Source organism: Dermacentor silvarum, chromosome 11 (genome assembly GCF_013339745.2).
Source record: "Dermacentor silvarum isolate Dsil-2018 chromosome 11, BIME_Dsil_1.4, whole genome shotgun sequence".
NCBI lineage: Eukaryota > Metazoa > Arthropoda > Arachnida > Ixodida > Ixodidae > Dermacentor > Dermacentor silvarum.
This window is the reverse complement of record NC_051164.1, coordinates 42,727,823-42,753,682: the sequence shown is the minus strand read 5'-3', so window position 1 is coordinate 42,753,682 and position 25,860 is coordinate 42,727,823. Positions and strand designations below refer to the sequence as shown.

At 46.7% G+C, this 25,860-nt stretch overlaps 1 protein-coding gene across 1 annotated transcript in view; it reads right to left on the bottom strand.

Annotated features, from left to right (window-relative positions):
* LOC119433563 (receptor-type tyrosine-protein phosphatase kappa-like) overlaps window positions 1–25,860 on the bottom strand; it is a 259,647-nt gene that overhangs the window by 177,905 nt on the left and 55,882 nt on the right.

The window sequence follows — 25,860 nt, the reverse complement described above, 5'->3', positions numbered from 1 at the left end:
AAATACGGCGAAAACCCCCCGCTGCATCTTTTAACGCGCTCCCACTGATAAGCTTGCGTGAGGCGCGGGAAAGATGCAGGAAAGATAACAGAGAAGGAGCAAGAAAAGGGGAACACAAAAGGGCGTCACACTCTAACAGCATACTGACGTTCCGGGTTCGCGCTTTTAAGCGTGATAAAAACAGACGCATTTCTCTTTCCTCGCGCCTCGACGACAGCTTTACTTCCCCGCCTCGCGGCCATAGATCCTCATTCTCAGGCGCCGTCGCGAGCATCTGGCGGTTTACCTCTATGCGGGCGTGAAGAGCAGACGCGGTGTGTGTTGGCGGCTATACTGTAGGAGTTTGATGTTACCGCTGAAGCCTGAAGGGTTTATAAAAGTGCGCTGGTCGCGAACATTCTGTGCAGCTTAGTGAACACGTTAAAGCGTGCTTGCGGCTAGGTAAGTTCTTCTAAGTTTCTTTCTCTCTTGCCTTTTTGTACACATTTGTATATGACTGTCATCGTCGTGAAGAACATAAGAGGTTTTCTCTTTTTTTTTTTTGCTTTCTCTTTTCTTTCTTTTTTCCTTTTTTTTTTGCGTGCGGCTAGACAGAATTATTTGGTTCATGTTCGTAAGACTCCTTCCACGTGTTTATTTCCTTGGTTTTCCTGTAGTGAGGCTATACGGGGCGGCTGCTGCTTCTCGATACGGTTGCAGATTTTATTCTAGGTTTTTTTTTTGCAAGCAGATTTGCCCGGCGCTGCTTTTACATGGAAAGCCGCCGCGGGACCTCAGTGGCTATTGTGTTCCGCGGCGAATTTCGAGGTTGTGAGTTTGATCCCGGCCGCGGCGACTGCTTTTCAATGGGGCCGAAATCCGAAAACGCCCGATTTACGTGTAGGTTAAAAAGAAAAAAAGAAAAAAAAGCTAAGCCAAGGTGGTCAAAATTGTTCCGGAGTCCCCAGAAAGTCCTCGGCACGGCTTGCGGCCGTTGGAAGCGTGTGGCAGCGTGATCCGTATCCAATGTCAGCCAGAGAACAACCGGCAACGCATCTTATGTCGGAGCCCCGAAGCGGCCGTATAACCACATTTATAAAAAAATAAACGTAAAAAAAATGTCACAGTTTCGCCCTAAGGGCGAAGCAATGAATGCGATAGCAACACAGCAATGTCATACGAAGTAAGGTGAGCGGCTTTGGTAGCAATATGAATTGTAGTAAACATGAGCTGATTAAGTAAGCAGGTGTGCTGCGGCGTAAGTAGACCGACATGAAGAGAGACTCGATGACGACGAGAAGGCGCGTGTGAAACGGTGGTGTTGATGAGAAGCGCTTCCCGTGGGCAGCGCGTGCGAAGGGACACACCTCTAGCGCTGCACTGCCGATCCGGGCAGCATTGCATGTGTAGCGTGCGTTGGAAAATGTGGCCCGACTATTACTAACTGAATGAACAAGCGTGGTGTGAGCGCGCACAAACAAACATGAATAGATCACACTGAATGACTGCAGACAACGACCGTCAAAACTCTGGCAGCAAGCGGATACGCCGCAGCGGCGAAGGTACGTGCGGTCTATCGCTTCAACGGAAACTGAGCGGCCAATGCACGCGGCGCATAAAGGTCAGAGCCGTGTGGAGATAAAAGACGGTGCGAGCGAGCGACGAGCGCGGTTGTTGGCAGAGTGGAAGTGCGCCCCCCCCCCCCCCCCCCCCCGCTCCCTCCGGCGCTGGCTTCCCGCTTCCTTGCTTGCGCGTGGGAGATTGAGTGCGTTCGCTCTCCGTGATAGCGCGCGTCCCCGCACGCTTCCGCTCGGGCATACGGCACGCGGCGAAGATTTTATCTATGGGGAACCTGACGGCGACGGCGACGGCGACGGCGACGACGACGCCGACGGCAGAAATCCGGTTTAAGTGTCCATATAATTGCTATCGCAATAAAAGTCACAGGCCTGCGCGGCACACGCTGCACAGTCACAGGGTAAGCTGGTGGAGCGGCTCAAGAGTACCTCCAATCTCGGCACCACGCACAACACGGTCTTCGCGGCAAAGTCTCTTCGCCTCGATTTTGGCGAGAGCGATCTGAACTGTCCGCCCGGCGTCGACGGCGAGCTGCGGCTTGTAATGCTCTCTGAACAGCAGTCTGCTGAGCCCGATGATGCCTGGTTGTAGCCGCGCACGTAGCTCTACGATTCGCTTCTTAGGAAACGGTTCGTACGGTGCGAGGAGACGCCATAACGTGTACCGGAAAGGTCTCCAGAATACGTGGAGCACATCTCACATCCCTTGACCTGGGGCACGGTACGTTGTTGTTGATGATGATGATCATGATTGTTTATTGGAATCTTCAAAACGGGCTGGCGACAAATAGTCACCTAGCCTGCTTGAGTTAACCAGGTACAGTTACATGCAACATGCAATTGCTATATGCAGCTTACATGTTGGACACGCTGCATTTGCAGGCACCTTAACTAGATGGCACCACCATACTGGCGGAGGCTCGGGATCGCGCGCCTCGTCGGAATTGCATCTCGTCGTCCGCGCCTGCGCACGCTGTGTGCATGTGCGTTTGTAGGCACCTTAACTAGATGGCGCCATCATACTGGCAGTCAATGCGATCCCGCCTTGACTGCGCACCTCGTCTGAATCGCATCTCGTCGTCTGCGCCTGTGCGCCTGGCTAGGGCGCGTTTATCGGGCGTTTTTCTGCTGCCTGTTTGCAAGCGCTTGCGTGGCTCATTGGTAAAGTATCCGACTCCCGCACAGCGGGCCTGGTTTCGACCCCGGCGGTGACCGGGTACTTTTTTCGCATTTCCGGCGATAATGGCTACGGTCACCAGCGGCGCACACCATCGCGAACCGAAACGGCTATTGGAGTGAGCCCATAACAGCTTACGCTGTAAAACAAATTAAGAGCGAAAGAATTATATTTTCCTTGCTTTTAACAGAACGGGATCCCCATACGCAAGAGGGAAAAATCTGTGATCAATACCGTGAGTGAAATGACATTTGTTCGTCTCCTTACTTTGCCCGATTAACATATGTGGGCAGCTTAACCAGCCACGCAAGTATGCGTGATCCAATTTGTTTTAGTTTGTGAATAAGTTACAGATGCAGTCAGTGCCAGTCATGCCGCTGAGATCATGGCTATGGAAACTATGAGTTTATGCGTGTGTGTGTGTGTGTGTGTGTGTGTGTGTGTGTGTGTGTGTGTGTGTGTGTGTGTGTGTGTGTGTGTGCGTGTGTGCGCGCGTGCGTGAATGCGGGAGTGCAAAACTACGCCTAATTACTTCGCTATGACGAGTTACCAACTAGCCCAATAGCAAGTTCTACTAAGCACTACCTCACTGTGCTATTCGTGAAGGTAGCATTAAGCAATGAAGGTGAAGTTGAGGGGCTTGCCCCTTCGGACAGCTTTACGGCACTTCAACGACAGGCCTTTCACGGAAGATAAGAGCCTGGGGACCGCGGCCTCGTGCGGTCTACCAGCCTACATGGCAGCTTGTGATGAATTGAACGATAAACGCTTGCTTGCGTGTGTGCCCTTGAATATTATGAGCTTCTATTCTCGTTCTCCTGTTTCAGTCCTCTTTACTCCTTCCCCAGTGCAGGGTAGGCAACTGGGCTCAGTCTGGTTTAACTCCGTGCCTCTCCAGTATAACTTCACCTTCCACCTCCAACCCCCTTCTGTACGTTTGCGTTGCCTTTTCAAAGTATTACTACTGTTTAAGTATTTCTTATGTTTTATATTCATTGCCATTGAGGTACAGTCGGCACCAAACGTTTCCGGACAACACTGTTCGAGAAACGTTGAACTACCGACCAGCTGGTGGCGACTGTAACCAGTAAAACTGCACAGCACCATGTTATTCGCATATACTGTAGTACAGACGGAAATTATTTATACAGGATGTGTTTCAAGGCTGCGCAAACATTAAGATTTTTTTCTTGGGCTCACTGACCGTAATCCTTGGCGTGCGAATGTAATTCATTGCGAAGTAGTAAATGTTAGTCTTGAGCCCAGGCGAATAACATTTGCCTTACTTCGCAGAAAGGATGGCAAAAAATTCTGATTTCGAACATTAAAATCTTGTTCCTCTAGTTCATGGGTATACTCTCACGGGCCGAAAAGACAATTCTTCAAAATCAATGCGAAATAAACGGACATTTAAAAAACCTATTACAACTCACGTCTTTTCAGTCTCATTTCTTTATACACAGGTCCAACTGTCACACAAGAAAAAGAAAAACAATATATTAGCAGCCCGGGAAAAAACTTACAGCTAACATTGCCCTGACAAAAGAAAGAGAATATTACAAATCCGGTCTTTGGTAGTTCTACGGCACATTACTTGGGGGAGAACCGGCCATCAAGGAAATTGCTGAGACTCCGGGCTTCGCTCAGGACTTGGCAAAAGGAAAAAAAAAAAAAAACTGCGCGGACCTTTGGAGGACAAGCCAATCCACTTTCAGCAGGAGCGCAACGGCGCGTAGAAACCGTTTCCAGTAGTGGTCGATGTGCCACTGGTCCAAATTCTGCAAGTCACGTACGAAGATTCCGCGCGATGGTTCGTCTGCCAATGCACGTATTGAATAAAAATGAAAATAGGCGAATTTTAAAGCAAACGACACTCGTGTAGGGGGCATTCGCACGCTGCTATCACTATAGAAAATTTAGCACCCTTAAATGCACTCTGAAGGCAAATATTAAGTCAAAGTGAATAGATAGATTAGTGCTCAAGAATCTCTAAGGCATCAATGTTATCGCGAACAGAGCATTAGTAATCGAGAAATTGATGTAAATGTCGGACATGATTAGATTACTCGCCCGATGACGAAGGCACTCCTCATTTAAGTTCTGTCACTAGTGCTCAATCACTCGTTATAAAAACGTCATTGTATTTCCTTATAAGACAGAAGAAAATGCTAATTTTCCAGTTCAATTACATTTTTAGAAAAAGCTCATTGACATTACCATTGACAACGACGCGGGCGGTCGGAAAGTTTCGTTTTCACTCGACTCTGAGCCGCCCGCGCTATCGCGCTTCAGTAGTTTCGTTAACGCGTAGTGCTGCGCTGGTTCTGCTGGCTCGCGAAACTTGCACAAACTGCACGTGGCAGAGATTTCCACCTCAATGTGATGTCGCGGGATGCCCGATCGGTCCACGCCACTTCACCAAAAGCAGCTGCAGCGACGAATCCACCGCTCTGTCTTGGCTCAGTTTCTCCACGGCCGCGCGTTTGCGTTTTGTGCAAAAAACCGTACCGCCGTCTGTCGGCAGCCAAAGGCGGTGATGGCGCACGGAATGTCACCACTCCCCGGTAGGGTGGGGGGAGATTTGACTTGCGATAAAGATATTCGGACCCTTCAGATGCAATTTCCTCGTGAACTAAGCCTTTTTCTTGGCACGAAACAAGCGTTACGAAGTTTCTGGAATGATATTTAAACAGCCATGTCGGACTTAGTATTTGCCTTTAGTGTCCCCTTAAGTTCGCTGGTTTGTCCCATGGCTAACAGCCTTAACCTTAAGGCTATAAAAAACGTTATTATACATGACAACAGCTATTATTATACACGACAACAGTTATTATACACGACAACTACACCGGCATTGAAGGAAGGCGTAGCTAAAAACTGCGTATTAATTCTTACCAACTGGGAGCGCACCGAAGTATCTGACATAGGCGTTTCACAGCCAGTATTATTAGAGGGTATTTCGTGCAGTTTTAGTGTAGGTCGTCTGTCGCTGCTATCGTCATACCTGCTTGCCACACGAAGTAGCCACTAAAGAAAGCTTCTCAAGTGGCCCCATCTACGATTCGATCTTACCCGATAAACGTGAGGGTGTTAGATATATGACAGATCAAGCACCCTTTATTTATACGCCCATATTGGTGGTAAACTGTTCAATGTGATAGAGTGAAATGTGGCTCGAGTCTCGATGGGAGTTGCATGTGTACATGGCGGTTCAGCCAGCACTGCGCGAATGACGGGCAGTGTACATGGATTGCCTAAAGCTCGTCCTTCTGGCTTCGAACGGATTAGTAACTTTGCAAACTTATCGCACTCAACGAAATGTTGCGTTGCAAGTGCAATTCTTCGCAGTAGTTACGCACGTGGACAGACGACAATTGCCTTGTCATGTTTACGCGACCGCATCACGCATGCAGCCCTGCGTGATGTAGGTACTGCAGCAATAAGCCAGTGCATTTGTAGAGATACCAGCAATCATAGAGGCATTGCGTAATCAAGGAGTACAGGAGGCATACGTGAATATCTTGGCAAATATCTACAAGGATTGCACAGCAACCTTGGCTCTCCACAAGAAAACTAGAAAGTTACCTATCAAGAAAGGGGTCAGGCAAGGAGACACAATCTCTCCAATGCTATTCACTGCATGATTATAAGAAGTATTCAAGCTCTTAGACGTGGGAAGGCGTAGGAGTGAGGATTAACGGCGAATAGGTATCTCATCAACCTTCGGTTTGCAGATGACATTGTCCTATTCAGCAACAATGGGGATTATTTACAACAATTGATTGAGAACGTTAATCGAGAAAGTGTAAGAGTGGGTTTGAAGATTATTAAGCAGACGACAAAGATAATGTTCAATAGCCTGGCAAGGGAACAAGAATTCAGGATCGCCAGTCAGCCTCTAGAGTCTGCAAAGGCGTACGTTCATCTAGGTCAATTACTCACAGGGGACCCTAATCATGACAAAGAAATTTACCGAAAAATAAAATTGGGTTGGAGTGCATATGGCAGGCATTACCAAATCCTGACGGGGATATTACCACTGTCGTTGAAAAGAAAAGTGCACAACGACTGCTTTCTACCGGTGCTAACATATGGGGCAGAATATTGGAGGTTAACAAAGAATATCGAGAACAAGTTCAGGACCGCACAAAGAGCTATGGAACAAAAAATGTTAGGCCTAACGCTATGAGACACGAAGAGAGTGGTGTGGATCAGAGAACAAACGGGACAGCCGATATTCTAGTTGACATTAAGCAGAAGAAATGGAGGTGGGCAGGCCATGTAATGCGTAGGATGGATAACCGGTGGACCATTAGAGTTACAGAATGGATACCAAGAGAAGGCAAGCGCAGTCGAGGACGGCAGAAAACTAGGTTGGGTGATGAAGTTAGGAAATTTACAGGCGCAAGTTGGGGAATCAGCTATCGCAAGACAGGGGTAATCGGAGATCACAGGAAGAGGCCTCCGTCCTGCAGTGGACATAATATAGGCTGATGAGACGATGATGATATCGAATATGTATCAATAGTTCCCTAGACGATTAGGTTTTAGTTGGGCCTCCCTTAGCATCTTTTTTCCTAATATCGTGAGTAAAGACCGAATTACGCAATGCCAAGTAGAGGCAAGATCAGCAATGCCAAGAGAAAAAAGATCTCCAAAAGTCTGCTTCATCGGCAGTGGACGCGCTATTCCGCGTTACACTGCAGGCGGGGAATTGAGAGAGAAAGACGCAGCATTTTAAGAAAGGGGTACTGTAAACTGTAGCTCGGAAATATTGGGGGCTGTAGATTACGCTGCGCGTGTGTTAGGCAGAAGCGTGCAAAGTCCGTTGGAAGTACTGTCTACCGTAGTCACGTGGTCCCCTATTTCGTCGCTGCCGCTCCTTTAGTGCTTGTACAGACGCACCCGTCGATAGCGGCTTATCTAAACTGTACAACAGGTGAGCAATAAACTCTGCCCTCCATTCGCCCTCTCCCTCTATGTTTATTTAAGAAATTGTATGTAATGAATTACTTACTCCTTTGCTCCAATGCGCGGTAAAAATAATGTGCTCCTGTTCTAAATTTTACAAGGTTTTGTAAACGTACACTGTTGAACTCTTGCTTAATTGCGCAAATATTTGTTTACTTCCATCGATTAGGAACAAACTATGGCTTCTCTCACTAACCTCTTAGCAGTTTTCCTGGCGTATTTTTTCTGCTTGCTCCTCTTGATGCGCCCCTATATAAAGAGCAAATTTTACAATATAAAATACCGGCACACAGCGTCCCAGCAAATGTATTAAGCGTGTTAGGCTGCATTATGTGGATTGAGAAAAAAAAAACAAAAAAAAAACCAACAACAGCCTCTCGTGTGCCTAGCAGAGCCCTGTGAAGCGATGGCTTGCACAATATGGCTGCTGCATGTAAGACCTCACAAGTGAACGCTGCGTCAGTTTCTGAGCAAGAAAATGGCTGCACACATGCAGTACATAAAACAGGCCTAGGTTTGAAAAGAGTTTATAGTGCGTATTGCGGCCCCTATCGTGCCTACAATGACGCTTTGAGTGCCTGTTCTAACGCCTAAAGCCAAGATCATCAGCACCTAATAATCGAGCCTCTGAGTATTAGGACACATCACGGAATGTCTACATAATTTTTTGCGAGAGTCGACCAGTGAGGCCATACTTTTCGCTTATTAATCGTCTACGCGGAAATGGGAGTCACGGGCTGAATTCCTAAAACTTTCAGTTCGTAAGTGCTCCATAACTGCTATTTGCCTGTCCCACCTTCACTAATAGCAGTTATGGAGCACTTACGAACAGAAAGTTTTAGTAATTCTGCTCACCTTCACTAGACTAAGCTGCGCGAGAGTGACACCAAGAACAACACAGCGTTCCCATTCCTCTTTCCAGGACAGACGCGGCAAGGCAGCTTCGTCACCTGGCACGCAAGCTATCTTTAACTGGGTGGAACACTCCAAATATAAGGCGCACCAGGCTGCACGAACTGAACCCTTCGCTCCAACTCCGACCTCCATCCGGGACTCACCGACGTGAGACATCGCTTCTATACTGGCTGTGGTTGGGAATGGCTTTCACGAAGGCGTACTTTGATTTGATTGGGATGAACGAAAGTGCTACGTGCGACGTCTGCGGCAGCGAAGAGAACATAGAACATTTATTGTGTCATTGCGATCGATTTCGGTCGGAAAGACAAATATTATCGAACGCATTGCGACGACTGGACGATCGGCCGTTGTCCGTGCAGGTGCTACTCGAAGACCGTCCCCATCGCTCGTCGGCCCACAAAGCTGTGGGCCGACGGTCTTTCGTGAAGGGCGACTGGCCTATGTGAACGCCTTTGAATTGTTCAGGCCCTCCGCGTGCGTGCGCGAGCTCACCGCGTCCTTCCTCCCCCCCCCCCCCCCTTACATCCCTCCTCTCTCTATCTCATCTTTCTTTTCCTCTTTCCCCTCTTTCCCGTCCTCCAGAGTAGGGTAGCCAACTTCACGCATTTCTAGTTAACATCCCTGCCTTCTCTCTTTCTCTCTTCTTCCTCCTCCTCCTCATCCCACCTTCACTAATAATATGTCTAGGATTTAACTGCGATTTGCCCTTCCGAACAATTCTACCGTCAGAGCCTTTTGTGAACACGGGCCCAGAATTAGTACCCTGCGTTGAAAATATGTGCTAGGGCCTGGTCGTTATATGGAAGGTTCACTTCAACGTTTCACAGCATCAAGTTCAGAATACAAAACGAAAGTCGCAACATTTCCAGCAACAACGTTGAATTCGCCGAGAGAAACGCATTAGGCGAAGTACGTTACGCAACCTCGAGACTCCGGCTGCGTGCAGCGTATGTAGTTTAGGGTTCCTCCCAAACGCACGCAGTTCAGGCACACGGCAGCGCGTTTATCCGGGCCTGTTGCACACGCGGCGAGGTTGTTGTGTCGAAAACTGCGATTCAGAGAACTGCTCCCACGAGTAAGTGATCAAGGCGCCGGCGAGCACGTAATTTCACTGGGACTGCCTGCGAAGCAGACGTCAAACTTGCGTGCGGAGGGCGTAGTCGTATATGCGCCTCCATGCAGGCGATTTCGTTGCGAAAAACGAAAAAGTAAAACAAAAACGAAGATTGCATTGCCCTCGCCGACCGGGTTCCGTTGGGACAGGAATGCAATCTCTTTCGCGTAGATTTTTCGTTATTAGGAGAGTTTAGGGATCGCAGAACTGATTGGGGAAGGTCCCGAAATTAAGCCCTCTGAGCGAGCGTCTTTTTTTCTCAGATTTTCGTTATTCGCGGGTTTGTGTTAGAGAACGCCGAACTTATTGCGAGGGATACTTCAAATTAGGGCTAACTGAGGAAACGACTGCACAATTTGGCTTCGCGTGAGAGAGACGCAGTTTGGTGATAAGTGCCGAGTTTAGCCTAACCAGAGGGTTGACGTGCTAACCAACCAAGCGCACGATTAATGTGGGAGAAAAGGGATCACAGAAACAGTCGCGCATGCGCGTACATATGGCAATATACATACGTACGCAAAGCACTCTAAATATCGGGAAACACCTAATTATTATTTAAATCAATATGACTTGAAGGCATCATCAACTTCACAAGGGAAGAAAGGTACTTGATGTGACGCAGTAGGCAGACCTCTAATGGCAACTACGGCTGCTATACTACTACTACTATTGCTGCTGTTGCTACACTACTATAGTTAACGATTACAATAATATTAATATTTTTTATAATTTTTAAGAACAAAGCACAGTCATGAGGCCTGCCAAGGTCCCATAAGGCTTGACAGGCATCCCATGCAGGAACGCGTTAGAAAGAAGGGAACAATAGCTAAAGTGATCACAAACAAACTTACGGTGGAACGCCCTTAATAAGAAGCACGCTTACGTGAAAAAACATATTTACTTGCTAACTTTCGGCCGTGGCCCGGCATTCGTTACAGTAAAGCCCATCAATGTCTTTTCACCATTCGGGTTTTTACTCTGATGAAGGCAGTGCCGGGGCTGAAGCGTAAGCAAGTAAATATGCTTCGTCACGTAAGTATGCTCTTTTTTGAACAACGTGCGTACCGGACGTACAGGGTACTCTGTTTGAAGTTATATATATATATATATATATATATATATATATATATATATATATATATATACAGGGTGTCCCAGCTATTACGCAGCACGATTTAAAACCAGAGGTTAAACAAGATTTAAAGCAAGAGAGAGAGAGAGAGAGAGTAGTTGGCCGCTCGAGGCGCTTTGCGTGTATTCGCGGGCATCTTTCACGCTCGGAAAAACACATTTATGTATCACGTATTGAGCAACAGAAAGCTGTATCGGGAGTTTTCCATGTTGCTCTACAATTTTCTCATTGACGCTTTGCTGATTAGGACAGTACTTCTCTAGTTAGATAATTAATTACAATTAACTAATTAAATCTCAGTAACGAAAAAATTACTGGCGGCTACTCCACTGCACTGGAAACAATACGCACTAGGTTTGCTTCGCGTAACGCCGTTCCTCTTTTTTTTAAATCGTGCTGCGTGATAGCTGGGACACCCTGTATGAAAAGCGAGAGAGAGAGTAGTCATAACGTTTCTGTAGCATACACAGTTAAACTGAGTGTTACAACAGAGTTCGCCATTTCAGTCTCCTTATTATGATTTTACTGGCTTTTATTAGTCTTCGCCGAGCTATACCCGCTGCTGGAACTCGCATGAAGGCAAATTCTGATGCATGTGCCGCGCGCTCATCGCTTCTCTCTGGTGATCGGTGAAAAAGCGCGATCTCCCGCATTTCCGTGGTCGCCGGCGAGAGAATTAACGCCGCCACGGAGAAACGGCCCAACAGAGGAATTATCGGCGTGTCGAGAGCCCCTTTTCCCGTTTCACAACGCACGCCATCGATCAGGGGCAGGCAACAATAGGGGACGCCGGGACACGCGTGCTTGACGCGAAAAGCCTGAAGTCCCGGAGTCTTTTTTTTTTTTCTTATAAACAGCTCTGCAGATTTACAAAAAAATGGAGGAGGATTGATTTCTTCGAACACTTTTAAAGCGAATAGCAATTTATTTGGCTCTTTCGGCTCGCTTTCGCGGTTGGTAGTGGGTGCGTAGCCGGGCCTTCACCGCCGATAGAAACGGGTAGATGCTAAGGCAGCTTGCTGTTCATTAAAATTTCTTTCTCTCTCTCTCTCGTAACCGAGTTGTGGGGTGCGTTCGAGCACTTCGAGGGCGTCTGAAAGTTCTGTCTGCTCTGCTCGTTAGTGTTGTCAATAAAAAACAACATGCTTCTACGCAAGTCAAAGGCGAATAACCTAGGTATAATTAACCCGATTGCTAGTATATAATTAGCCTGATTGCCACTTTCGCTGGGTAACGAGAGAGAGAGCGTTCGAAGAGGTAGATTCGAAAACTACTTGCAGAAGTACTGCAGCCCTATATCGTTGGAGCGTACCAAGAAAAAAAATAACAAACGTTTTTGATCAGCAACGGGATCGAACGCCTAATGATAGGTTGGAGAAAATTATATTCTGGCGCTCGCGAGTATGAAGGCAGGTGTTCGTTCGCCCCGGGCTTATTAGCATATTCTCATTGTGCTGCTTCCTGCCGGCTGCTCTTGCGAACGGCGGGTCATTGCGTCGAAGCTTCGTGTTGGAAAACGCGTTCTACTTTGAAAATGTGTTCACTGGTGTGTTCACTGCGGTGCAGAATCTGTAGTCGTCGTCGTCAACATCATCATCTTCAGGCCTCGATTTAACGAAGTGGGTGGGAACCGATGAGCACTTCGTTAGATCGACAACTACGTTAAAGCGAGAACGCTTAATTAAAACGCTAATGCACGTTACGTTTATTCAAGTACAGACAAAAAAAGGGTCTAAGTTTTGCCAGTGTGCGCACTTATCGTAGACAGTGAACTCGTCGAGCGAGTCTTGTGTTCCTTAATGGGAGAGACAAGATGGAGAGAGAAGATGAAAATTGTAAAGACGGGTAGGCGATTCGGTTTGCTACCCTGCACTGGGGGATGTGGAAGCGGGACGTGTCCAGCAATTTTGGGCATTGCCCCATTGGCCATCGGTCGAACTTAACCACCGTGTAGCAGCGTAACTCAATGGGCAATATTTTTCAAAAAAATTATGCTTCAGAAGAACTACATAATTTCTACAACTTTCAGCTGGCAACGTCGAGCGCGTACGCCCTTTTATTAACCTGCGTATTCACGGCATTTAGTCGTAACCTCCTTGATGCGTTGCAGCAGAATTTCGGTCAGGAATAAAACACTGCTGTAACGCAGCACGAAAGTTACGGATAAGTGCCGTAAATACGCATGGTATTACAAGGGCGTAGCTTCTCGACGTTGCTAACTGAAAGTTGTTGAAATTCGGGAGGTCTTTTGAAATATGTTGAAAAATGCTGCCCCATAGAGTTATGCTTCCACATTGCGCTGAAGTTTGGCAGACGGGCGCAAGGGCAGTGTCTGAAATTCCTGTCTATGGATACAGATAAGAGAGTAGCGAGACAGAGCAAAGACACACAATTAGAGCCGGGTACGATCACCGCGCACAGCCGCACAGCACATGGTCACGCGTACCACAATGAACACCAATTCAATTCTGGCGCGTCATCGACCCTTCTACAGATAAAATCGCCCTTGCTCACTCATCAGGTGAACCTGTTTCTAATGACCCGGCAATGTGCATCCATTTTAATAACCCAGTTTAGTATAAAAACCTTCTTGCCTACCTAACCCACAGGTACACATTTTAAGGTTCAACGCGGTATTTACCCATGTCTCCAGCGATAATTGATGCATCTGGTGTAGCCAGCCTGATTGACAATTTGAAATACCAGACATCATCAGGCTATGAGTCCATAGGTAGTAAATTTCTGAAGAATACCTCCAAACTTAGCACAATTATATTAACTAAACGTTTTCAGCAATCCTTAGACACATCAACGTTGCCAGGAGAATAGAAAATCGGGAAGGTGGATCTACTCTAAAAATCCGGTACAAAATCTTCTCTTGCTAAATAAAGGCCAATATATCTAACGAGGACTTGTGATATAATGTCCCAGAGCATATTCAGTAATCTTATCAACTTGGTTACACTTGGTTGCAGTTATATTAGCTCTATGTTTGTCTGGTTGAGCTGTGCGCCTCCAACACAGAACAACACAGACCACACAGCTTGCACCAACACAGAGCCCATTGTAACGCAAGCAGACGACACCTGCTGTGTGGCTGAAATGCTTGAGTGTAGGGATAAATTATCGTTGCGTATTCTTTCTCTGTTACTTCTTCTTTAACAGAAATAAATGAAGCAGCATTGCAACTATTACGAAGGAAATTTCATAATAAAATTGGGTTGGAGTGCATGCGGAAGGCATTGCCAAATCCTGACTGGGAGCTTACCACATTCGTTGAAAAAAAAAAGAAGTGTGCAATCATTGCATTCTACCGGTGCTCACGAATGAAGCACAAACTTGGAAGTTAACAAAGAAGCTCGAAAACAAGTTAAGAACCGCACAAAGAGTGATCGAACGAAAAATAATACGCCTAACCTTAAGAGACAGGAAGAGAGCAGTGTAGATCAGAGAACAAACGGGGGGATAGCCGATATTCTAGTTGACATTAAGAGAAAGAAATGGAGCTGGGCAGGCCATGTAATGCGTAGGATGGATAACCGATGGACCATTAGAGTTACAGAATGAATACCAAGAGAAGGGAAGCGCAGTACAGGACGGCAGAAAACTAGGAGGGGTAATGAAATGAGGAAACTTGCAGGTAGAAATTGGAATCAGCTAGTGGAAGACAGGGATAACCGGAGACCGCAGGGAGAGGCCTTCGTCCTACAGTGGACATAAAATTAGGCTGGTGATGATGACAACTCTTACGGACAACATTTGTTCACCATCAAGTTGGAGAAATTGTCGATGACACAACGCGAGTAGCCAATCGGATAGCTCGCTCGAGTGACGTCACGCCCACCCGCTGTATGTCGATGTTGACGGGGCGGCTGAAAACTCAAGGAACGGTGCCGCTGCGATTGGCAGCGATGCGCATTTTGAAAACGTTGTAATAAATTACAGGCTTTACGCGGAGCTCTTAAATGTGTCACTTAATGATCAGAAGGGCCTACCCTAACGACTCAGTACATTGTGCAGTATTGTCAAAATCGTTTCTGGGTCCCTTTCAGAATCCGCTTGTAATTGTTATAATAAAAACGACCCATCTACCTATCGAAATGTATATTAACAAATCTGCGTTGCCCTGAATGAACCATGATTATTTAGAAGGAATTTTTGACGCAGGCAAAAAGTAGAGCTGCAGCTAACCTGTGAAACTGGCGTCAGCAACTCTAATTACATAATTCATGTAGCTTTGGTGCCGCATATTCATTGGACCTCCCTTAACTTTAGAAAGAAAATGAAGACACGACCAAACCCTGGCCGTCCAGAGTGCCCGCGATCAGGCCGTCAAGCTCGGCTTGCCGGTCCCTACGTGGGACTAGCCGGGTGGCGCGGGGTGTCCCCCGCGTCGTCTCTGGACCTCAATAAAGTTATTTCACTCACTCACCCGTCCCAACGTGGGAGCGGCCCGCAGTCTTGCCCCTATAAAAACGGGGTGAAGATTCTTCAGGACCTAAATAAATGTTACCACCACCACCACTCACTCACTCACGTTGCCGCATATATATATATATATATATATTGAAATTAGGCGTTTGACGTCTAACTTCGGAGCGTATATATTTATTTATTAAGGATACCCTCGTGACCTTTCAAAGCGTCACGGAGGCGAGTGGGTTACAGAACATATCAGAGATTGTCTACTTTCCAATGTGCGTTAAATGTCTTAGGCACTACATTGAAACAAATTTTTACAAAATTTGTGTCCACTCTGTAAACACTTGTGTTTGAAATTTTGAATTTGGACACTCTAGAACCTCCCAGCTAAGTACTTAATTTGGGACAAACGGCTCTCGCGTATCACGAATAAGCGGTTTGGAAATTTCATACTTACTTTTTTCCTTCGATAAATGTTTGCTACTTCAAGAACGAAAGTCCGACCTGTAAGTACGGATATCCCTGAAGAAATCCGACAGAAATTGCTGTGAAAGAAAGCGAAGTTTCTAGAAATATGCAAGAAATAGTTGTCTTTATACAGAGACGCTTCTGTGTGGATTACAGTGGAAGACTTACGAGTGTTCCGATTATAGGGCTGTACGTGAAGTAATAAAAATTCTATCTTCCACACTGCGCACAACAGCGTCTCCTACACCGATAAGACTGTAAAGACAAAAAAAAATTAGAAGGTATTACGTTGATGGCAAAGCACTCTGCTAGTGAAGTTGGAACCTTGCCTTTATTTCTGAGCGTAAATCTTTCTTTAGCTCTACCCGAGTAAATTATGCACCACGATGTCCTGACGAATGGTCCAAAAGAACCAAGTCGGCCAGGCAAAAAAAAAAAAAAAACTTATAGCCACGAAGAAGGTTCCGGTACGAACTGGAGGTTAAAACATGTATGTTCAAGCTATGGCTAAAAACGAAGAGTGTCTAAAAGAAAAAAGCAATACCCCGACCCCATTCTAGATAGCGCAGAGATTGGAATGCAGCCCAGCATCAATCTTTCAGCAACAACAACACGTGGACGAATGGGCCATCAAGAAAATTGCAACGTGACATCCTTCCTCGGAGCAAAGCAGTGAGAAACACTCTGCGGAGACGAGCTTGCTAATCCTATTCCCTAAATTTATTATTAATATAAAAGTATAAACAGTGCACGACGCAGTAAACAATATCAGTGAGTATTTCAGCCCATCTTTTACTTCAACAGGTCATGTATAGCGCGATTCCGGTTAGAGGTCGTCTGCAAAAAAGACGCAGTTTCGCCCGAATAGCGAAACATCGAGTGCGATAGCAAATTAGTGGACATCTATACGAAGTAAAGATAGTAGTTTTATCGGCCGTATAAAATTGCAAACATAGGCATACTAATTAAATGAACAAGCATGGTGCCACGCGCGCACAAGCAAACATGAAGCACCACAAGCAAACCTTACCTCCGGAGCATTGCGCGCGATTGGAAGACGGCGCGCTTCCTTCCCGCTTTCCTCCCTTGCGTCAGCGAGATTGAGCCGCGATCGCCGGCTCACCCTCGCAAGCTTTCACTCACACGTACAGCATACGGCGCGCGGCGACGATTTTATCGCCCTTGAACTTAATTGATACGGAACCTCACGGCGACGGCGACGGCAGACATGCGCCTGGAGTGTCCATATAACTGCTATCGCAATAAAACGAAACACCAGATGATGCGGTGCTCAAAGCAGACGTGTGCTCGGTGGTGAACTCTGGCCTCACGACAAACGGATATCGTTATCTTGAAGTAAACGTGGCTGTTGGCGCAAACTCCCTCTTGTTTTGGCAAGCTGTAGTTATTTACTCAACGCGTTCGCGCAAATGCAAGAGAATAGTCCCGTCATTGTGTACATTAGCCGCAACATGAAGCTCAGGGTAGATGAGAGCACTGCAGAAACAGAAAATTCAATTGAAGTTTGTGCTGTACCTTAACCACGCCCATATGTACAGTAATTGGGCGGATGGAGGTGACTAAGAAACGAAGGTCAAATTCTTGTTCCTGAATTTCGCGCATACATAGCATCGACAGCTTGAGTTTGTCGTTATGTATATATATATATATATATATATATATATATATATATGTATAGGGTGTCCTACCTATCATGCACCAAGATTTCAAATATGCAAATGCCACGTAGCTGGATAGAACCCAGGTAATGTTGTTTGGCATCGCTTGTCGACACTCAGTTTACTTTTTTTGCAATCCGCCTAATTCCATAATTAGTGTTCATTGGTTAATCCACTTCTCAGGTATTTTCATTCGATGAAAAGTGTCAGTACGAAAATTGCAGAACAGCATGAAAAACTCCCTATACAGCTTTCTGTTACTCAATGCGTGCTATACATAAATGTTTTTGCGAGCGTGAAACAAGCCTGCGAATACACGCAAAATTGCCGTGCGACTGCCCGCTCGACTCACTTTGCGTGTATTCTAGCTGTTCATGTCTAGGGTTCTGTGGATTTTTTAACTCCGTTAGCCGTAACTCAGTTTCCGAATTTGATATAAAATCGCTTCATTCGAAGCAAAACATTATGCTACCATCACTTGGACATGCATTTTCAGTAAATTAGTTATCGATAAGCACCATTTTAAGGATCAGTAGACTCTCTAGTGGATAATAAATGTGTCTCAAAGATTCACGGCTGTGCGGCCCGCGTCGGCCAAGTCTACGTTCATACCGCCCTCTCTATGTCGTCGTTCCAGCTCGTGCGTGCCTAGTTTCCTTGCGCTCTCCAGGAGGGGCGGCACCGTCGTGCGTTGTCGGCAAGACAAGCTCCCGTTCCCTATTTTGAATTTCACTTCTCTCGTCGTAATGGGGAGCCCGCGTCTAGTGCGCACTCCTAAAGTCCATATATAGAAAAAGTACCGCCATCTACTGTTTCCTCCGCCGTCTGGTCTTTTAAAGCGCTTGCCTCTTTACCTTTTGCTTGCGAGAGCAAGCCGACGGTGGCGCCCCTAGAAAGCAAACGTTGAAGCTTTCAGGCCGGGCGCGCGCCGCCGCCGCCGCGGGCGACTGCGACTCCGCGGAGTTACTTTCAACAAGACTCTGAGGCTGAAAAAAAAAATATAAAGTGAAAGCTCGCGCTATCATCGTCCAATCGGAGATACAGGAGAGAGAGTAGCGGCGTTGATCAAAGGATGGCGGTACTTTTCTTACATAGGGGCTTTACGCACTCCCCAGCAGCAGCGCCCCTACGAATAGCGACGGCCAACACAGATGCGAGAAGGCGCCGGGCGGCAAAGACCGATGAAGATCGTTCCCGAGAGGCCAGCCGCAAGCGGCTCGCCATGCAAGACGACGCAAGTCGTGCGCTCTGCGTCATGTGCTAAACAGCTGCACTGGTCATCCACCTTCACTGAGTGGAATGAGTCATGTTTTTTTCTTTTTTTGGTTGCGAAGTTTGTTTGCCGTAAAAACAAACCAGCTTAACCTGGCATGCTCGTCTGTTATTCCTCCTGGTTCATCGTTAGATTGGTTTCCACAATCCCTGCCATATCGCGGCCGTTAAGTTTAACGAGACCTTCGCAAGTTGGCAGTGTCGAGTCGGGAGCCTTACCGGAACCGCGATCAAACAGCCTCAAAGTGAACAACGATAGAAAGCGCCTCGGGTGGTGTTACCAGCCGCCGCGAGGCCGAATGCTTATGCGCCGCAGTAAGCGAGGATCTCCCAAATGCGCAGTTCGCGTCCCGCGGAAACGTGCTTACGCTGACACCACGTGTACCTTCCCATCGCGCGAGCTGTTTTCGCCGAAACCGCGCGATTTCGAGAATCGCTCCCGGGAGTGCGAGACCTGCGGGTGCGTGAGCTTGTTATTTCGCTGGCTTATACTGCGAGCGAGAGAACAATAAAAGGACAAAAAGACGGTTGTAGGAATGGCCCGTACAGCGCGCGGCCCCGTTCAGTGCTTACGGCTGCCATTTGTCGGGCACATTGCGCGCCGTTTGCATATAATGCCCCCTGGGGCGGCGCTGAGGTCTTTCCTGGGAAATTTTCGCCCTCTAGCTGCATGCAGGTGCCACTCGGGAATGAATGAAACATTCGAGAATGGTGTAGAGAGAGTCAGCATCGTTGGCATTTACTAGTGTATAGGTGCATGGAGTATACGCGGGGACGTAGATAGGAGCGGCAGCGCTCGTTTGCGCAATACTGTGCGGCTTTGTTTAACGAAAGTGCGTTGAAATTTCTCGTTGGAACGAGATATACTGCATTTCAGCTATTTGCTGACGCAATCGTTCGACCCTTGCGTGCATTCGTCACCAAAATAATGTTGTGACTTTTTTTCTCTCTCTCTCTGAAACAGACCAGTCGAGTAAAACAACAGCGACAACAATTGCTGCATGCAGTGCTCCATCACGGCGTCAAGAGATGTCTCCACAAGCCGAACATGACGTCATAGTCGAAGATGAAAAATAACGCCGTATACGGTTGGAGAAATCCGGACACAATAGACTCCTCTTACCATCCAAAACACACACGAGAGGACCCCGCATGCTAGCCCGCCAGGCACAAGCACTGCTCAAGAATGCTGTTCAGCACCGTGACATTGAGAAGGGAACGGGCAAACAGGTTTTTCAAGTATACGGTCAGACGCGCTCCAACGTCATTTAAGAATGCTCCGGTGGACTTTCCTCTCTTCACTCGCTCAAACAAGCCTGTTCCCCTTTCCTACAGCTGAGAGAGCTGGTCCACTCCACCGCAAGAGCTACGACCAACAATACACTAACTGCTGGTGCCCAACATTATCATCATCATAATCATTAACATCGTCAGCAGCAGCAGCAGCAGCAGCAGCGGCAGCGGCAGCCGCAGCAGCCCATCTTATGCCCACTGTACACGACAGAGTCCTCTCCCACCTAAATATCTCCATTTACCCCCGTTTTGGATGGAAATACATTGTCCGCAAATTTCCTAATTTGATCACACCACCAGGTTACTCTAATGAATCCGCGTTTATCCGCCCTGTGCATTACATGGCCTGTCCAACTCCATTTTTTTTCCTCCTAATGTCATCTAGCTAGCGCAAGACAAGGGTAATTGGAGATCGCAGGAAGAGAGTTTAAAAAGAGAGTGTCTTCGTCCTGCAGTGAACATAAATACAGGATGATGATGATGATGATGATGATGATGATGAGTGTCAAATATAGAATATCCGCTACCCCCGTTTGCTCTCTGATCCACACCGCCGTCTTCCGTTTTCGTAACGTTACGCCTATAGCATTTAATGATCGTTCCATCGCTCGTTGTGCGGTCCTCAACTTCTACCCGAGCTTCTTTGTTGACCTCCAAGTTTCTGGCGTACATGTTAGTACCGGCAGAGTGCACTCGGTGTACGCTTTTTTCTTCATTGAGAGCGCTAAGATACACCTGTCGCGACTTGGTAATGCTAGCCGTATGCACTCCACTGCCTTTTGGCTCACGTGAAACGCATGAGAAGGTCCGGATAAATGGACGCCGCACCACAACGACCGGGGAGCGAGCAAGGGGGGGGGGGGGGGGGGGGGTATTCTGTAAGAGTCCACTTACGGGACTGTCCATTTCGGACGCCGCTGATTGGCTGCAGCTGCACGAGTTAGCAGGAGACAGGTACCTTCAACCGGCCTCCTTCTCGCTCACTCATCTGCAGCCAATCAGCAGCGGCCGAAATGGGCAGTCGACTAGATGTACTCTTACAGAATACCCCCCCCCCCCCTCGACATCTATTTATCTCTCTCTATATCTCTCCCAGCATTCTGTCGTACGTATGTGTCTGCATTAGTCTACGTTCCCTATATCAAATCGCCCTCAAACACGCCCCACTGGAGTTAGTTGGGGGATCAGTTGCGAAGTGCTGTCGCGGGCGGGCAGCGCCAGATAAAGCGCGACCTCCGCTACTAACTTCTATGGAGCGCGTTTGATGACGCTGCGTTATGATGCGGGAAGGGGCGGGGGAGGGGGGGGGGGGCGGTTAGTCACGTGACTTTTTTTTTTCGCTACTTTGTTTATCAAACGAAAAAAGCAAAATAAACAGGCAAGAAGTACCTGGCTGAAAACATGACAGCTTCAGGTTTTTTGCAATTTCTCACGCCATATTCGGAGCAGTAATTAAAAAAAAACGTAATTGAATGGCATCAACAGCAAACTTACTGGCGGCTACTCTACTCGATTCGATTGTCAACAACACGCACTTGGTTATCTTCGCGTATAGAATGGCCCGTATTCTGTAAAGAACGCGATGAAATATATCTGTGACCCCCTATATATAACACACATAGTGCGTGGAATCAGCATGATTTTACTTATTCATTCACAGCATCCTTTTATTTATTTATTTATTTATTTATTTATTTATTTATTTATTTATTTATTTATTTATTTATTTATTTATTTATTTGCTTAACAAGTGAGAGAAGTAGAAAATCTGAGGTATATACAACCTCAATCTCCTCACATCAACGAATCCATAGCCGACTACGGGAAATACACAAGCGCCTTCCTTGACTCTGGTTCCTGAACACAGGGATGACGCACGTAAAAATATCTTCGCATGAAGAAGTATTAATAATCTTTATTTTGGCAAGAAACAACAACAACAAAAAACACAAAATTATAATATAGACACCTTCCTACCAGAGTCAACGAGGCAAAAGGCGCCTTTTTGGCGCCTGCCGAGGCCTCGTTTCTCTGACGTACAGCACACAGCGATCAGCGCTGTCGAAAAAAAAAAAGTATGTGCAAGTATATACTGCATACTTTGTAGGACACGAATAAAAAGTTGGGGGCGGGGGGATTTGGTCTGGAAGCAGGACATATAGACAAGCATTTTAAGTTCAGAATGCACTAGCGAATAGTAATTAAAAGACGTGAATGTTACAGGGCAACAAATCAATGACAATATGGGACTTTGAGCGTAAAATAATACAAGAAACAATTCGGTACTTTAACTATGGCATTTTCATACCATGTGTCCCAGCTAAGGCTAGTCAAGCTGCTCTACGAAAGGAAAAAAAAAAAAGATTTAGAAACACGCCGGCAGATGCAATTATCAGAACTACGATGTTCGGGAGTCAGCGTTCCGCCAACTGAACACCGCAGGTCTTAAAATCGTATCGTGCACCATATTTCTTCAACCTGTTTACTTTTTTTTTATTTGAACAGACCGGCTAACGTTAGCCGGGACACCCTATATATGCGCATACATAATACAAGACTAAAAGGTTTCAGGAAATTCTCGTGTTACATAGCGGCATCAAGAGAATCTAAGAAAAAATAAATATATAAAGAAAGGATTTTTCAGCTAGACAAAAAAAAAAAAAGGTAATGGCCCTGTTCCTGTTCTTTTTCTGTTTCCTCGCAGTCTTCCCTACCTGAAGAGCCATAATATTCCATTACCGAGATATTAACGTGCAGAGCAGTATATTTTTCCTTCACAAGGTCACTTATTATATCCAGTTTGACGGCCCAAATTGTCCAGCATAAAGCATAAAAGTCATACTAACAAAACAACAGGAAAGCGCAGAGCAGAAAAGCTCCAGGTAATATGCAGATTCTTTTCCTACTTCATTCGGATTTACTGTGTTTTTTTTGTGTTTTTTTTTGCATCTATTGCTCATTTGTTTCGGTTTTCGTCGAGCTTCAACCCTGTAGTTTAGCTGGGCAACGATAAGAGAACGAGTTTGAAACGTTCTCCAAATTACGTCGTGCATCTGGAGATGAAAACGCTCCACGCAATTGCTCGTGAAGGTCAATCTCCAGCGTGGGTGGTTATCGTTCTCGCTTTAAATGGGCGTGTACGCGAGGTAATAAAAAGCAGAAGTTAGAGCACAATAGCATTAGAGATAGTGCGGGTTATCTCTCAGTCATTAAATAATTAGCATCTGCACCCCAACGCAATATCTTCCGTCTGCCCTGCGCTCAGACAGGTTCCACTCAGATTTTCTACACGGCACTGGGTGCTTATCTTATTGGGACAATGCACGCATAAAAATATTACAGAAAGAATGAGTACCCGCCGCGGTCGCTTAGCGCCTATGGTGTTGAGCTGCTAAGGCACGAGGTCGTGGATCGAATCCCGGCCGCTGCGGCCCGCATTTCGATGTAGGCGAAATGCCAAAGACGCCCGTGTCCCATGCATTGGGCGCACGTTATAAATATCCCCTGGTAGTCAAAATTAATCCGGAGTCCCCCACTATGGCGTCCCTCGCAATCCAGTCGTGGTTTTTGGCACGTTCAAACACCGGAATAGATTCAAAATGAAGAATGGGTGTTTAAAAGAGGCAAGCGCCCACCTACTTGCTTCGTCACCATGAATTTCCGGCTTTCTTTCCGCGTCACGTGATTGAACTGTGCGTCATCTAGCGGGTGCGGACTAGCCCGTTACTAATAATGAAAAACACTACATGGCATTCGAGCGGGTATTGATGATACCAAATTCACAACCTGATCAACCAAAGTACCACGAAGTTTTTTACGTAATAATGCGGTCACCGGCACAGCTTACTTCGAAGTGAAACTTGAAATGGGAAGTCTGGCCACTCTCCTTGCAAGCAAAAATAAATAAATAAAAAGAAAGAACAATTTTGGCAATTAAACGCCGACTACTTTTCAAACGGCGCTCTCCTAGCTACCTACACTAATTTAGTAGTTCTCGTATTTGGCTCTGAATTATTCGTTCACGTGACTAGTCGCTTTATTCTTCCAGTTTCTTCATAATATAATGCACCGCTTTGCTACGCTTGTATTCCGTATTTACGGTCAGAAGCAACGACAACAGCACGCAGCGCTGTAACACGTAGCGATGTAATACCTAACAGACACTATCATTAGCGCGCATTGCATGCACTGCACTTGTAAGCTCCAAATGGCCACACCTGGTGAGAGGCCCTTTAGGAGCGAAAACAAAATGGAGCTGGGCAGGCCATGTAATGCGTAGAGTAGATAGCCAGTGAACCATTAGAGTTGCAAAATGGGGGCAAAATGGAGGTTCCGCAAGCACAATCGAGGGCGGCAGAAAATTGGGTGGGACAATGAAACTAGGAAATTTGCAGGCCCTAGTTGGAATCAGCTAGCGCAAGACAAGGGTATAATTGGAGAACGCAGGGAGAGGCATTCATCCTGCACTGGACATAAAAAAGTTGGATGATGATGATGATGATGATGATGGTTGTTGTTGTTGTTGTTGTTGTTGTTGTTGTTGTTGTTGTTGTTGTTGTTGTTGTTGTTGTTGTTGTTGTTGTTGTTGTTGTTGTTGTTGTTGTTGTTGTTGTTGTTGTTGTTGTTGTTGTTGTTGTTGTTGTTGTTGTTGTGGTGGTGGTGGTGGTGGTGGTGGGTGGTGGTGGTGTGGTGTGGTGGTGGTGGTGGTGGTGGTGGTGGTGGTGGTGGTGTCGTCGTCGTCGTCGTCGTCGTCGTCGTCGTCGTCGTCGTCGTCGTCTCTTCGCCGCTAGCTGGCATCCTATAGTCACCGCAACTAATTCAACGGCGTAGAGAAACTCGCAACGGGCTTTGCACTTCACTGCGCCGCAGACTTGCTACGTCATTAACTTCGGCGTGGGACACTTTCTCAAGCGTACATCGAGGCTGTAGTGATTCGAACTTCCAGTACAAACAACACGGCTTTTTTATTGCGATAGCAATTATATGGACACTCAAAAGCAGATTTCTGCCGTCGGCGTCGCCGTCGCCGTGAGGTTCCGTATGACGTCATTTGGAGATGAAATCGTCGCCGCGCGCCGAACGCTGTATGTGCGAGTGAAAGGGCGCGAGGGGCGCGTCTTTCACGGGGAGTGAACGCACGGCGGAGAACAAACGCGCGTTCTGCGCCGTGCTCGCTTAAGGGCTGCAGAATTAGGCGTCTCGTTTCTCCTCTACAATCACCATATATGTAGAGCAAACGCGCCTTCTTCAGACGCGCGAGAGGCCGTGGGGGAGGGGGAAGGAAGGGACGCGACGTTTAGCTGCGGCACCAAGTGCCTATTTATATGAGAGGCTCCAGCAACAGTCACCAACGCCGCACGCATTTAGAGCTAACGCGGGCAAAACGCCGATGGCGTCGACAACAGTTCTGCGTGTTGTTGCTACCAAAGCCGCTCACCTTACTTCGTATGAGATTGCTGTGTTGCTATCGCATTCATTGCTTCGCCCTTAGGGCGAAACTGTGACATTTTTTTGAAAAGCCTAACGTGGGAAAGAAAAAGAGGGCCCAACAGCGCAAACACTGATACATAGCACGTTTTTTTCTTTTTCTTTTGGTTCTTTTTGGTTCCTTTTTGTACAACGATTATCTGTCAAGCGTTAAAAACTTCTTTAAAGAAAGATGGAACAATTACAGAGGGAACAGCGTGCACGACTCACTGGATACAGGATGCACCGCATTCAACGTTTCGAACAGAGTATAGAGAGTGGCCTTGTGGTCGTGTTTTCCGGCAAGCTTCTCGCGCTTGCATGGAATGCACCCAATGGAATGCCAAACTTGTCAGCAAAATTAAAAAAAAAAAAAAAGCTTGAGAAACGTT